This window comes from Leopardus geoffroyi, chromosome B1, assembly GCF_018350155.1.
Source record: "Leopardus geoffroyi isolate Oge1 chromosome B1, O.geoffroyi_Oge1_pat1.0, whole genome shotgun sequence".
NCBI lineage: Eukaryota > Metazoa > Chordata > Mammalia > Carnivora > Felidae > Leopardus > Leopardus geoffroyi.
This window is the reverse complement of record NC_059327.1, coordinates 38710093-38725407: the sequence shown is the minus strand read 5'-3', so window position 1 is coordinate 38725407 and position 15315 is coordinate 38710093. Positions and strand designations below refer to the sequence as shown.

The window sequence follows — 15315 nt, the reverse complement described above, 5'->3', positions numbered from 1 at the left end:
ACATCAGCAGAATACAGACAAAGGGTTATAACTTTGTGTAATAATCAGTATAGGCTTACACTTGAGTGATGACCGAATAAGAAAGTTGCACAAGTTACTATCTGCACATCATGATTTGATGTAAAAAGTCACCATCTCTGTTCCATATTGTCAGGGCATCTCATACTGGAGATGGTCTTCATGGGCCATCTGAGTGAAGGCAGGAAAATTGTGGCTGATTGACAGAATGTAAAGAAGGTTTGCATTTGGAGTTTCTCCTGGGTTCAGGTGTGAATTTCCTTATGCTTTAATAAAGAACATAATCCAATCATATACACATAGAGTGAATGTTTTCCTAACTGAAAATTAAGATTTCTGGGTTGTAAGTTTATACCTTTTATTCAGAAGTATAAAAAATAAATTTAAAATAATAAGCTACATTTACTGAATAAAATACCATGAAAAGAAACACATATTTTAGCATAAAAATATGCATAATTTAATGCAACATTGGAAAATTTGAAGTCAGGACCAGAAAATCTGGACACAGACTACCATGTTTGTGTGTTAGAGAAAGGTAGGCTCCCACCAGACCAAGAAGATTTCTCCTCACCCTGGAAGATTTCCTTTTGCGGGGTGGGGGGAGGGGCAAGCAGTGATGACAACTGATTAAGGCCACTTTGCAAGTGTTGTTGATAGGAGACTGCAGAAACACAGGAATGGGTCCTATAAGCTTAATCAAAGTCAGGGAATCTGAAGCAATTTCCTGGTCAGAGTGTGCAGGGACATGGAGAGGGGAGGCTGGGCTTGGGATGCTTCTTTGAACGCAGCACCTTTTGGAAGGACCACAGTCTTGCCTGTGGTACATGAAGGATTCTGTCATTCAGACAACAAACCAAAGCTGGTATCCAGGTTGAGAGAGGGCAGACTGTAATCCCTGAACAAAAACGAGGGTTAGAACTTTGTGACACTATAACAATATGTCAGTTCGCAATAGTAATGTATAGATTGGCTTTTCTGCACCTTTCTTCCCTGACAAAATGATTATTGAGACCTCGTAGGCCCTTAATCATGAAGATAGACCAAAGAATTCATAACGTTAATATCCTTCCCTTGGCAAACTAGTCTGGCCTATACTGCAGGTGGAACAGACTTAACCTTATGAAAAAATTGGTTCCTATTCTGTTAATACCAGGAAAAAGAAGAAAATAATCTATTCATGAACTATAACTACAGCAGTTATCATTTTGTTATTTTTAATAAAACCACATTAAAATCTTCCTCCAATACCCCACCTTCCTGGACTAGCAATAAATTCAGTCCCAGATATTCTCAGGGCTCTCTGTCCACTAAAATTGGGCCACTGGTCAAGAAGTTTCCATGATATGAAAGCATTCATGAATTCTTGCATTTATCTGTTCCTTCAGTGCATGGTCAGCTTAGCACTGTGTTGAAGAGCACAGAACCTGGAGCCAGACTCCAAGTGTGAGTCTCAGCTCTGCCTGCACCTTCCTAGCTGGGTAGCCTTGGGTGAGTTACAAATCTCTCTGTACCTCAATTTCCTCATCTGTAAAATAGAGGTGAGGTGAGTACCTACTTGATAGAAAATAATAATTTAGTTCTAATATAAATATAAAGCTCTTGGACCCATACCTGGCACAGAGTACATAGATGCTGGGGACCTCCAACTTCAATCACCAGTTCTCCATCCATCCTAACCTTTGCCAAACTGCCTCTCATTCTAGGCTGTGTGCTTTCAGGTCTGGCAGCTCCATTGCTTCTGTGAACTTGGGCCTGGGGTCTGGACTCCCTCTGTGCTTCTAGAAGAGTAACACATAGGAAGTAGACAAGTCAGAAGTAGGGGAAAGGAAGTAGAGGTCCCTCTCCCTGTAGGCCTGAATAAAGATTCCTTCCACCACCAAATATAAACATAAAGGCTATTATTTTCCTTGTTTAATCATAACGTTTGTGTTACATACCTAATATCTGAGTTCTCTATGAAGTCATCATCTACTGCAGGCCACAACTGATGGGACCTTGAGAAAAGGAAAAGTATTGAAGCATAGAAATCTTCAGGAAAACAAGAAAGCTCTCTGTACTTGGAAGAGTGAAGTAATTTGCCTCCGAGTCCTAAACAAGGTTAGGAAGTGGGAGGAAAAATATTGAAGCCTGTAAAATCCTGACTAACTTCAAGGCATTTTATAAACACCCACCTTCCCTTTAATTTCTGCCACTCTCCAGCTTAAAACTTCCTCCAGGGCACTGCCTCTGAGCAGCCCCCAGAATTAATCAGGATTCTCTTTATACTTGCCAGGCTCAGGCCAACACCCTCCTCTCCCAGACACTTGTTTCAGCATCTTTAGCATCTTCTAACAGAAGAGAAATGTCTTGAGGGACACTGTTCCTTGACATATAAACCTCCCCAAGGCACAGCAAGGGACTTGGCTTAAAGGGAGGGGAACTGGAAAAAAATAAGGAAAAAATTCACAAATTGATGTCAATAAATTATTCTGCCAGTCAAGATGGTTTAGAGAGATTTTTAATTATTAGACCACATGTAAAAATAAAACACAAAGACTGGGTCTGTCTTGCCTAAGTAAAAAGGAAAAAGTTAAGGAAAATTTGGATTTTACAAAAATTTATTGATAAACTATGTTGGTTCTCTGGATTCAACATCCTGGATTCAAGTTGCTTGGTTAGTTCCAGTGTCCTCTTTTATCTTTCTTTCTTTCTTTTTTTTTTTTTTTTTTTTTTTTTTTTTTTTTAATTCTTAGGAGGGAATACCAACCTTCATTTATACTTGGGTTTGAGTTCACAGCAATTTTTTTTTTAATGTTTATTTATTCTTAGAGAGAGAGAGAGAGCACAAGCAGGGGAGGGGCAGAGAGAAGGAGACACAGAATCTGGAGCAGGCTCCAGGCTCTGAGCTGTCAGCATGGAGCCCGATGTGGGGCTTGACTCATGAACACAAGATCATGACCTGAGCCAAAGTCAGCCGCTTAACCGACTGAGCCACCAAGGTGTCCCTGAGTTCAGGGCCATCTTAAACAGTATAGTAAAGGAGGAAGAAGCACAGGTCCCGCAACCAAAGTTCAAATTCCAACACAAACATATTAACTACGTGACAACTGGCAAACATTATCTGGAGTTCCTTCAGTAAGGTGGAGAGAGTATCACCCCAGCTTCTTGTGTTCCAGGATTCTTTACCACAAAACTGGGGATTTGTTGTCTTGCAGCTTCAAAGAATGAAGAGGTGGACACAAAATAAGCAGCAGGCAAAAGTTTATTAGAATATAAGATTAGAAAGGAAGAACAGTAGGAAAGCTGTCTTTACAGAGAGGGGACATTCAAAAGTGACTGCCCAAGGATTATAGGCAAGGGTTCTTGTTTAATAAGGTTCTCTGGTCAGCCAATTCCCCTTCCCTTCCCCCTTGTTCCTTCTCAGGTCCTACCCTTATTGGCTTGATAGCTCTAGGTGCTGGGTTGTCCATTCCTGATTGGTTTGTTTCCATTGTATGAGGGATGGTCTATGGCCATAGTTAGGTCTCTTGTCAAATTCCAGAGGGGGAACCTAAGGGAAAGTAGGTGGGGTGTGTTACATTCTTAAGAGAAACCTTATGCCTGAGGGGACTTGCTGAGGTCAGACACTCTCAGCATTGTTCCAAAATAGGTGTTTTTTTTTTTTCCCACCTGAGGACCTCAGGCCCTAATCTTTCCCTCTCTGCCTACTGAATCCTATCTTCTCCTATCACACTAGCAGCTGTTGCAGCCACATCCACCCCAGCCTGCTTCTCAGGCACTCTACCTGAAAGGCAACTGGGCTGAAAGACAGTGGGCTCTGTAAGTCTCCATTCTGCTGGTTAGCGTGGGACTTGGCAAGCTGTCGATCTTTTGATGGAGCCTCTAACTCCAAATGTTCACTAAAGGCAAGAAATAGGAACTCTAGAACTGATAGAAGGGCCAAGTGAGAAAAACTGCACATAGGTCTTCAGTAAGTATTAATTATTTACAAGTGTTGCCCAGGACAAGGATGTGTCCAAAGTGCGCAATGATGTGCAAAGTCGGGTGCACAAGACAATCTGTTTGGTACAGAAAGAAAAAGATTGTTGTACCCCTTTTTATGTTTTTATCTCTCATCTTTTAAAATTTTTATTTTGTGTTTTAAAATTTACATGACATATTAATATGATAGTATTAATTGCAATGACTGGGTTCAGGGGAAAATATTTTAACATTGCTAGGCATATCATACTAAAAACAAATATTGAAAACAAATACTATTTACATGACAATTTTATCTAATTCTTAAGCTTCTTGTAACATCATGATTCATCTGAAATAGGGCAGGAATGCCCAGAGCAATGGTCTAGTTCTGCTACAAACTCCAATGTGTGGAGGTTTTTCCCACATCACCAAACAATTCTTCTACCCCAGCTGGGTGCCCTGCAATACAACTCAATTATGACACTACATGGAGCTAGCGTCAGATCCCAGATTAAGGGTTTAGTACTACAAGACTGCCCCACTTCCCCCATTTTAGATGCCAGGCCAGATTGTAACCTTTGCTTCTGACTTACTGGCTGGGTTGAATTAGTTTGCTAGGGCAACTCACAGAACTCAGAGAAACAGTTTACTTACTAGATCACTGACTGGTTTCTTATAAAAGGATATAACTCAGGAACAGCCAAATGGAAGAGATCACAGGGTGAGGTATGGGGAAATGCCTTGGAGCTTCCATGCCCTCTCCAGGAAGACATGCCACTCTCCCCAAAATCTCTAGTGTTCACCAACCCAAAAGCTCTTTGAACCCCATCTTTTCTGGTTTTTATGGTGGCTTAATTGCACAGGTACAATTGATCAAATCAACCATTGGTATTTGAATTCAGTCTCCAGCCCCATCCCCTCCCTGGAGGTGTGAGAATGGGGCAGTGGACTAAACTTTCCAACTCTAATCACAGGTTATTTCCTTAAGGACCATGCCTCACCCTAGGGGCTTTCCAGAAGTTACTTCATTAACGTAACAAAGGACGTCCTTTAGGAAATTCCAAGAAATTTAGGAGAGACAGAGCCTGAGCATGGAAGGAGCAGAGAGAGAGGGGGATACAGATTCAGAAGCAGTCTTCAGGCTCTGAGCTGTTAGCCCAGAGCCCAACATGGGACTTGAACTCACAAGCCGTGAGACACTGACCTGAGCCAAAGTCGGAGGTTTAACCAACTGAGCCACCCAGGTGCTCCATCCCTTGTAATCTTGAATTCTTTACTTTACCTTATAAGATGAGGTTTGGAGTAGGACTGCCAGATTTAGCAAACAAAAACAGCAATATTTGGGACATACTTATACTTTTCAGTATAACTGTTGTTATCTGAAATTCAAATTTATTGGTGTCCTGTATTTTATCTAGCAACCCTTGGTTGGAGGTGTACTTGGCAACTTGTCCTTGTTTGGAGTCCACTTGTACTCAGCCAGCTAAGTGATTTCAGGCAAGTTACTTAACTTCTCTGGGCCTCACTTTCTTTGTACCCCTCCATTGTTGTGAGCATCCTTTTTATAGAGGATGTCAAGCACTTGCACATTTCTTGCACATAGTAGATAAGGTTCTTACTAAATTATAGGTATTATAATAATCACAGATGACCCTGTTACTTATAGTTTCAAGTATTACCTAGTTTTACCTAATGTTACCTAGTATTACCTAGTTTCACGTATTTTTGTACAAATCTAATCTCCTTTACTTTACTAGAAGGTGGGATCCACATATGCACAGACCTGCACATAATGGGTACATAATTGGTTGAATTCTGTATAAGTACAGTTTCTACCCAAGCACTTCTGTTGAGTCTGATTGACTGGCTACTTGGCTGGCCCCTTTGTCCAATTCTCCTATTCCCTTCCTTCCCCTTCCCCCATAAGAAGAATAAGGCTTGGTTCCTAAATTATTTCAAATAAGATAAGCCCTTGTGGAAACTGCTTCAGTCAGTTTTTACAGGCCAATAGATCCCACAGCATGTATATGATTTACCATTCATATTAAATTGAAAAGCTCCCTTGTGTAATTCTTTGGAACTACTGATGAAAATGAAAGGCATTCACCAGAACTGTTGTAAAGATTTAATGACACTTGCATTCAAGCTGCTGAAAGTAAATAATTATGATGCTGGGTGGCTATTCTTCTGCTGAGTTTAGACAGTTTAAAACAACTTGTCCTGTGTTAGCTTGACATTAATTCAAGGTGTGTGAACAATCTCCATCAGAACTGTGGGCAACATATGATGGAAACTTAGACATTTTTTTATAGACTTATGAAGCATAACAAGGATTTGGAGGAGGGGACCCTCAGGACAGTGACAGGGGATGGTGAGAAGGACTTCCTGGAAGGCTCACCTGTCCAGATCACCCTATGAGAGGGAGAGGTGCCCAGGAGAAAGCACCACCAACAGTCACAGCAAGCCCAACTCTGGACGGTTTGTGTGTCACTGCACCAAGGCACGTCACTCGTCTTCCAAGCCAGATCTTTGTCCTGCCCCCACTTGCTATCAAGAAGGAAAAGAAAAGTGAAAAATAAAGACTGAGTATGAATTTGTGTGTTTTTTTTTTAAAAAAGGTCCTTGACCTTTCAACTTCCCCCATTTCAACCCTGCTATTACTAAGTATCCCACTGGGTCACCCATTCTCCTCAGGTGTTCAGGACCTCTGTCAGGTATCCCCTGAAGGGGAGAAAAAAATTTTCCTGGGTCCAAGATCCTTCTAGCTGGACCAAGAATGAAATTTACAGGGTTGCCTGGGTAGCCAAGTCAGTTGAGAGTCCAACTCTTGATTTTGGCTCAGGTCACAATCCCTGGGTCGTGGAATTGAGCCCTGTGTCAGGCTGTGCACTGAATGTGGAGCCTGCTTGAGATTCTCTCTCTCTCTCTCTCTCTCTCTCTCCCTCTGCCCCTCTCCCCCACTTGTGTACTCTCCCTCTCTCTAAAATGAAAAAATAAGAATTAAATTTACATGAGACAGATTAACATGAAAAAAAAAAAACCCAGTTGCATTAGGTACACACAGAGACCCAATAATGAAATTGAGACCCAAAGAAATGACCAGAGCAAGCAGTTTTTATGCTTTTTACCCAAAGAAACAATAAATCTGTGAGGCATTGACAGGACAAAGAAATCTTAGCTTTAGGAACTTCAATTAGTAAGGAATTCTAAACAGAATTTGGGCTGTGGTAGTAAATTAGTAAAAAGTAACAAGAGTTGTTCACACAGCCTTCTTGGCTCTAAATTTCCTATCTCTGGCAATTAGGATGTCTCTTTACTTCTTGTGCAGGGAGGGTAGCTTTCACAGGGGAGATTTGTTTCCTACTTTCAGGGGGATGGGGGACTGTCTGAGTGTCCTTCTTGCACAGGCTATCTCTTAAGTAACTTTTATTCAAAGTAATCAATATGCCAAAGTTGTACATTTTGGGCAGCCTGCCCTTGGCCCCTACAGCTCTGTATGCAGACTGCAGAGGAGCCAAAGTCAGGGTACTGGGCAGTCAGTCCTGATTCCTAGCACATAGGCTTGAGCCATGAACAAATGAACTTAATTGAACTTTTGTGTATGTGGACGATCATTCTCTTCCACAGCATTATCAGAGAGCATTTCCCATGTACTTGACTAATGGAGGGATTTTCCATCTGATTCCGGGTGTTCCATGTTGAAAGCCAAAGGGAGATCCCTGCATTTGGCAAAAAAGACAGAATGCATAGGCAGATGCCAGGTGCATTTCTCCATGCTGGCCAGAAAACAGTACAGAGGGCTGCGTTTGATAAACCCATTTGGCTCAAAGCAGGAAATGAGTCCTACATGGACGGCTGCTGTGGGTCTCTCCAGAGCAGCTCCCATCTGCTTCACCTAGCTTACTGTGCTTCACTTCACCCTGAGCCTTGAGTGCCACCCTTTGCTGCTGGCTCAAGACACACTAGGAAAGACTCTGTGTGGACCACTGAATTGTAATTCCATCTTCTATTTCTGTCTGCCCATTTTTGTGGGATTTCCTGTCCTTTCACAAGCTATTTAAGTGATGCTCAGGAAACTTATGGTTCAGACTTGTGAGCTCATCGAATGCATGGTTAGAGTCCAAGGGCTTTTCTGACACCCTTTCTGTGGGACGTGTTTTGGAAAACTCAGTGACTCTTGGTGCAATGACGGCTTTTGGTTTCCTTATCTCTCAAATGAAGATTGGGATGCGATGACTCTGGAGTGTCTTCCATCTCTAATATTCTGTAAGCTTCTGGAATGGAATTATAGGTATGAATATACTATAAAGCACTATAAAGTAGGTGTCACTACTGTTATTATGTTTTCCTCTGAATCATATCACAAACTAAGATGTAGCACAATGCCTATTTCTCTCAATAATTCCTTCAAATTGACCAATTTTTAAAAATGATAATTGAGATAATTGAATGTCTTCCCAAAGAACTCATCAGTCTTATAGCTTTAGCATTAACTTTAATTCATTTAACAGATATTCCTTTGTAGGCTGTGTGCTAGACATAATGGATATTAATAATAATCATAAAACCAGATTTGTTCTTGAAGTGTATATAATCTAGCTGAGAACACAGACCTTAAATAAGTATTTAAAAGTATGATGAGTATTACAAGGAAGGACAAGATTCTACAGAAATGTAAAATGGGGGCACCCATCCTGGTTTGAGTGGGTAAGAAAAGTTTTTTTGCCAGGAGTAACTATCCAGATTAATAATAACAGCTAACATTACTGAGTATTTATCATATGTCATCATGTTAAGTGCATTATTTCATCTAAACTTCACAAGAGCCCCATCAGGCAGGGTCTATTATTGTTTCTACTTACAGACCAAAAAAAAAAAAAAAAAAATCAAAGCTGTGAAAAGGCTAACAGCAGTTGGAGAGTTGGAGACACCTGGATATGAGTGCAGGTAGTTATACACCATGTTCTTTGCTGACTCTGGGGTAGAAGAAACGACAGACAAGCCTGGAGACAAAGGCTGCATCAGATCCTGCAGGTCTTGATGGACTGTGTGAAATTGCACTGGAAGAAAGCATCAACTGGTTACTACTCTTGGGAGGGAGTTTCTCAATGTCCCTCTGTTCCTCAAGATAATAATGTGTTTGTAAAAGAAAAACAAGCTGCTTTATCATTCAGAAAAGAAGGAGATGGGATGGTTTATATACAGCCAGAGGTATTAGGGTTTGTGAGAAATAGAATTTCTCTGAAGTAAAATTTTCTCATAAGTAAGATAGATGGCATAATCTAATTTTCTAATAAGCTTTGAGTAATAAAACTCTATAATGATCTTAATAAAATTCTACCTGATATCTATCAGATGGCAATAATAGTGAATATTCACTGTTTTAATAATAGAATTATTCTAGTTAAAGTTACAAAGGCATTGATTCTAGCAGGTTCTTTTTCTCAATACTTAGAATTACTTTTTAGGGAAAAAGTGGGAATAATAAATATTATAATAGCAGAAGGGAGGAATTTTATTTCTGACATTTTAAGCACAGCTCTAAAAAGTTTAACTTAAACATTTCTTAGCTAGGAATGACTTAACATTTAGGAGATGAATTTTCTGGGCAACATTTAGATTCTTCAGTATTATTAGAATGTTTCCACCTTGACTTCAAAAGAAACAATTTAAGTGTGTCCAATATTACTTTATCTAGGTGCATACCAAAGCATCTTTAATTAGTAGGAATTGCATGCTACTAAAGCGTAATTAATTATAAGTCAGCTACCTGGACTTCTCAATTAACTTGAATTTCTTTTTGTATTGTATCTAAGGCATAAAGGAAATTGCCAGATAATAAAGTGTTAAAAAAAAAAAAAGAAAAACACCTGACATATATTTTAAGACTAAAACATGTCATGCTGACTGTGTACCTCAGGCCAAGATTCTGTGCATTCAAATTCTGCTACTCTTGGGATTAAGAGCATGAATTTGGAAATCAGATGGGCCTGGGAGAGTTCTTATTACATTCACTATTTGTCTCCAGGCAGGTTATTTAATTTCTTGATAGCTCAATTCATTCATCTGCACAAAAAGGATAATAATACCAGTCTTGCTGTAATGTAGGAAGAGTCAAAGGGATTGCATAAGTAAAGCAAAGAGTCACCTCATGACAGGTGTTCAGGAAACGGAAATCATTTAAAACCAAGATTTAGTCATCCCATTATCAGAAATAATCAAAGAAAAGTGACATTACATTTGGTATTCAGTACTAACTCCTGTAAAAAATTATGCCTTCAGATTTTCAAAAATTACTTTTAACAATGATGGTTAAAATTAAAATATTTCTTGGTTAACCTTTGGTAAATTACAATTACAATCAGGTAACTAGAATGCCCAATTTAGAAAATATTCAGGTTAATATAAACTTGATTTTTTATAGTATTCAGAAACTATAGTGTTTTATCTACAAAAAAATAGGATCATCTTTTCGAAGTCAATAGAATTGTCAACTCTAATTTTAGCAAAGTTTAAATAGACTTCCAGGTAGGAATTAGTGCTGTTTTTTTCTGCCTTTTTAAGCTAACTCTGAGTTCTTCAAATCTTACTGTCTCATGCATGCCTTCTAATTAATTTCTTAGTTTTGTTCTTTGTTGAATATGTATTAGCACCTTTACTTTTGCAGGGCTAATAGATGTTTTTCTTGACTAATTTTGAATGGTTCTGAATTTTCTTTTCTTTTGCATTTGGGGCAAAAACAGTCACATCACATAGATATGACTTTGAAAAGATCGATTTTTCAAATATAGGTCATACCATATATACATAGTAACACCTGTGTAAAATACTTACTAATCTATCTTCTTGGTCAATACAGATTTTGGGGTAAGGTACTATTTCCCCAAAATGTGCACTTTAGATGGTAACGCAGCTTTTATTATTTTTATTTTAAAAGTTATATATTTTAAAGAATATTAATATATACCTTATACTTATAGGAAATGATACCAGTTTGCCATTTATTGATAATAATTCTAAAGATTTCTTCTTAAATTATTTAAGTAAAAAACATTAGGAATTGAACATATATTATTCATATGCAACAAAAATTGTGCAGATGATACATGAGGAGGTGAAACCAGGGAAATAGGAATATTGTTGCTCTTAACTGCACGACTTGGGTGAGTCACTTCACTATTATTTTTTCCACTTCACTTTTCTAAGCCTCAGTTTCTTCATCTACAAAATGGGAATTGGACCTTATAATCACCCCATCAACTGTAAGCATCCTTCTGACCACACTTAACTCATCTTTCTCTCACAACTACCAGGATAGTGAGGGAAACACTACCATGTGGCTCACTGCATGACTGTAAGATTCAGTAAGTTAACTGAAATGCCTTCACTTCTACCACTGGAAGATGCCTCTCTGTCTACAGTAATAGACTATATATAGTAATTTTCTTTTCAGTTGCCTACTCATAGAGATACATTGTATAGCCACAAGCCGAATATTTAAACATCGTGTTTTTGTTTTGTTTTTGTTTTTGTTTTTTTGTGCCCTGGACATGTGAGGTGCAATGAAGGAAACAAGAGAAATGTCAGAAATGGTGAATGTCCTCAAGGAGTTTACAGTTTCCCTGGGAAGGCAGTAAGAGGGCAAGTTAGGCATTTAGGTGAGCAAATATAATTGTATATGGGGAATTTTACCCAGGATGGGGAGGTGAAAGCTGTTAGCAAGTTTAAGGAGGAGAATGGGACATGATCTGGAGGGAAGAGGAGTTAAAAATAAAGGGTAAGAAGAAGGAGAACATTCTAAGCTGGGTTAGCTGTGTGTATAAGGTCTCAAAAGTGGTATTTTTAAATGTATAATTTAGCAAACTTACCAGAAAAAAGGAAAATAATAATACCTGTTTACTCTTGATTTGCAAGCTAACATGCTTGTTGGTTGAGTCATTTTGTTAATTATATCTTGTCACCCATGATTAAGTTATTAACCATGTCCTTTTTTTATTTTCCAAAATATTCTCTAACTATAAAGATCTTGACCAGGGCGCCTGGGTGGCTCTGTTGGTTAGGCGACCGACTTCAGCTCAGGTCATGATCTCGCAGTTTGTGAATTCGAGCCCCACGTTGGACTCTGTGCTGACAGCTCAGCGCCTGGAGCCTGCTTCAGATTCTGTGTCTTCCCCTCTTTCTACCCCTCCCCTGCTCATGCTCTGTGTCTCTCTGTCTCTCAGTAATAAATAAATGTTAAAAAAATAAAAATAAATTAAGAACTTGACCAACTAAATTACTTTATTTCTTTTGCTTGTTTGTTTTGTAAGTGTGGTGTGGCTAAGGGGAGGTAGGGGGAAGGACTGCCAACTAGGATTTCATTTATTTCTTTTTAAGAAATTCTAAGCTGGCATAAGAAAATGGGAAGGGGTACAGACAAGTGAGGCATGATCAGATGTCACTGGTGGAGGCTGGCACCTGGCTGATGCCTGCAAAGTGTACCCAGGCTATAAAGAAAACCCTGGCTAATGAATGTGCCCCACTGTGTTTTGTGACTGATTAAAAGAGGACAAAGAAAGGGCCAGTAAGAGTAGGTAGAAGCCAGGAGCCTTCAACAAGAGGTTGTTGTTACCTTGCCAAAGAAGATATCTAGATAACCAGGGACAGGCAGCTTCTGAGCCACTTGCCATTCTTAAGCTTCATGCCTTTGCATGACTGGTTGTTTCCATGTATCATCTTTCATTTCCCTCTTTCCTCCTTTAGTTAGCCTTATAATTGAGGAAATCATTAAAGAAGAATTTCATCCTATCAAAAAATATGTGTAATTGAAACGATGATCAATTTGGCTTCATTAGGGAAGCATATTTCAAAGTAACAAGATTTATTGACATATATTAATGTTAGTGTTGAGCTATGTATAAGATCTACAGATCTCTGTGGCTATACATATAAGGAAAACAATAATCCTATAAGTGAAGCTACAGATATTTTTTATATATTGATAAATAAGAGGCATTGATGGCAAAATCTCTAGATAGATATTTTTAAAACTACTTCTTGGAAACTCAATTAAATTTTAAAGGTTTTTTTTTTCCAAGTTTCCTCTAGTCACCTGAAACCACATACTCCTTGAATCCCCAAACTTCAAAATGTATTCACTTCCTTCCGCTGACATTATTTGCAAATAAGGAAGAAAACAAACCCCAGCTCAACAAAACCTAACATTTCAGGGAGTTAGGGCCCTCCAAACATCATAATATAATATAATTGCTATAATTTGAAAGGTCAGTGACATTTAGGGCTGTCTCGGTCAAAAGCACTCACCTCAGGCACAGATTTGATGGCAGCCTAAGCAGACTTGCTAATCCTTTGGTCCTCAGCACAGTTGCTTGGAATGAAGCGCTAGGCCTGGCGCAAAATACGAGTTCCTATGGTTATAGGAGACAAAAGGCAGCAGAGCGGGCACCCTGGGCTGGAGGCTGGCTGAACAGAGCTGAAGGGGACTCTGGCAGGCTGGAGAAAAGAGAATGATCCAAGACAAAGAAAAGCCTTGAACTTTCTATGAATTGTTGTTTCTTTCCTATTTCTCTCCCTTTGTTAACCCTAATCTGTTACCTAACCTTTCTTTCTTTTGTTGTGGGAGTGACTAAAGGTTTCAAGTTCACAAAACATGTTCACAAAACATAGAAAAATTTTAATTTTTTGAGTAACTGATAATAAACTTGCTGTCATAACTTCCTTGCTTAGGTACTGAGGGAGGAGAAAGGGGAATCTATTTGATCTCCTCAAGTAAAATATCCCAGTGCAACCTGTACTGCTTTAAATCTTAGACTTTCCGAAAAACTTAAATCTCTCCCCCTCCTGCTCAGGCTAGTTTTTCTTCAGCAGCAGCTGCTACTGCTGCTGTTGGAAATAGTGATTTGCTGGGCCTTGGCATGTCCTGTATTCCTCATCCTTCTCGTTATTTCCCTGTTTTTAACTTTGAGCTGCATTCTCTGCAGAAGCAGCAATAGAGCTGGAGGGCACGGAAACCATCTTCCTACAAGAGTGAAGGCAGTCTACGGAATCTACAAGCCTGGGTATGGTTATTCCATTGTTGAACCCTGCTGTGTGCCAATTCCCTGGTCTGGTTCCTGGCATGATGATGCAGACTCAGCCACAGCTGGGTCCATTTGGGTGCAGAGAAGTGCCCATGACTTAGTCCCTGACCATTCTGTTTTTGTGGTCTCTGCTAAAATGGGGTTGCAGGGTAGGTGGCATACAGAATGTTCATGGGCAGCATTCAGCTCTAAAATGTAACCAACCCAAAAGATCATTGGAGGACAGTCAAACTTTCCTGTGGCTCTTGCCAACAGTACATGCTGTATCCCTTCAGGCTGGGCAACTCAGTTTTGTATAGTCATCACAAAGGCAAGCTATTGGCTTCCCTCCCTTGGTTAATCTCATTTGGGTCACAGAAACCAGCTGAGTTTTTGCTTTGATACCCAAAGCCACAGAGAACTGGAATGGCAATATCCTCACTTTCTCTTTCCTTGGTGTGCTCCATGCTATGGTCCCCTCTCATTTTATTGGCCTACTGCTGAGCTCTGAGCTCTTGCTGTTGAAAATATCTAGATAAGCAAATGGCACCATTCCTTAATTTCCAGAAACATCTCCAAACTTCAGAGGATTTTTGTACAATGTGCTTAATTACTCAGTTCAGAGGAAAAGAAGGCATACTAGCAGTAGTTTAGTTGGGTCTAGCTGGTAAAGTAGACAACACTTAAAAAAGGTATCATAAAGTAAAATTAACTTTTGTGTATGTGTATATGTACATGTGCATGTGTACACAGTTCTATGAATTTTAACATATACATATATAAAATATACATATATAAAATATACATATATAATACATAAATATACATAAATAATACATATGCATGTAAATTTGTGCAACCAACCACCACTATAATCAGGAATGGTTACATCACTCCAAAACCTCACTTGCACTATTCTTTTATAGATATACCTCCCTCTCACCCATAATCCCTGGAAATCATTGATCTCTTCTTTCATACAATAGTTTTGTCCCTTCAAGAATGTCATAAAAATGGAATCACAAAGCATGTAATTTTTTGAGACTTGCTTCTTTCACTCAGCTAGTCTGAAGGATTTTGAGATTCAACCAAGTTATTAGTTATTGCATGCTATCAACAGTTCTTGCTTTTTAATGCTGAGTATTCCCCTGTATGGGTGTTCCATACTTTGTTCATCCATTTAGCCTAGGAAGATATTGGGTTGTCTCCAAGTTTTAGTGATTATGGATTTAGCTGCTAAAAACATTCATGTACAGGTCTTATATGAACATTAGTTTTCATTTCTCTGGGAAAA

The 15315-nt window shown here is 39.1% G+C and overlaps 1 protein-coding gene and 1 long non-coding RNA gene across 16 annotated transcripts in view; one reads left to right on the top strand and one right to left on the bottom strand.

The window, feature by feature from the left end:
* PSD3 (pleckstrin and Sec7 domain containing 3) overlaps window positions 1-15315 on the top strand; it is a 796422-nt gene that overhangs the window by 139323 nt on the left and 641784 nt on the right. The gene's annotated exons all lie outside the window — the stretch shown is intronic.
* LOC123588080 lies at window positions 1440-2073 on the bottom strand. Its single transcript, XR_006707691.1, has 3 exons — window positions 1959-2073; window positions 1633-1799; window positions 1440-1546 (listed from the first exon to the last, which is right to left on the bottom strand). It is a non-coding gene; the product is annotated as an uncharacterized LOC123588080 (long non-coding RNA).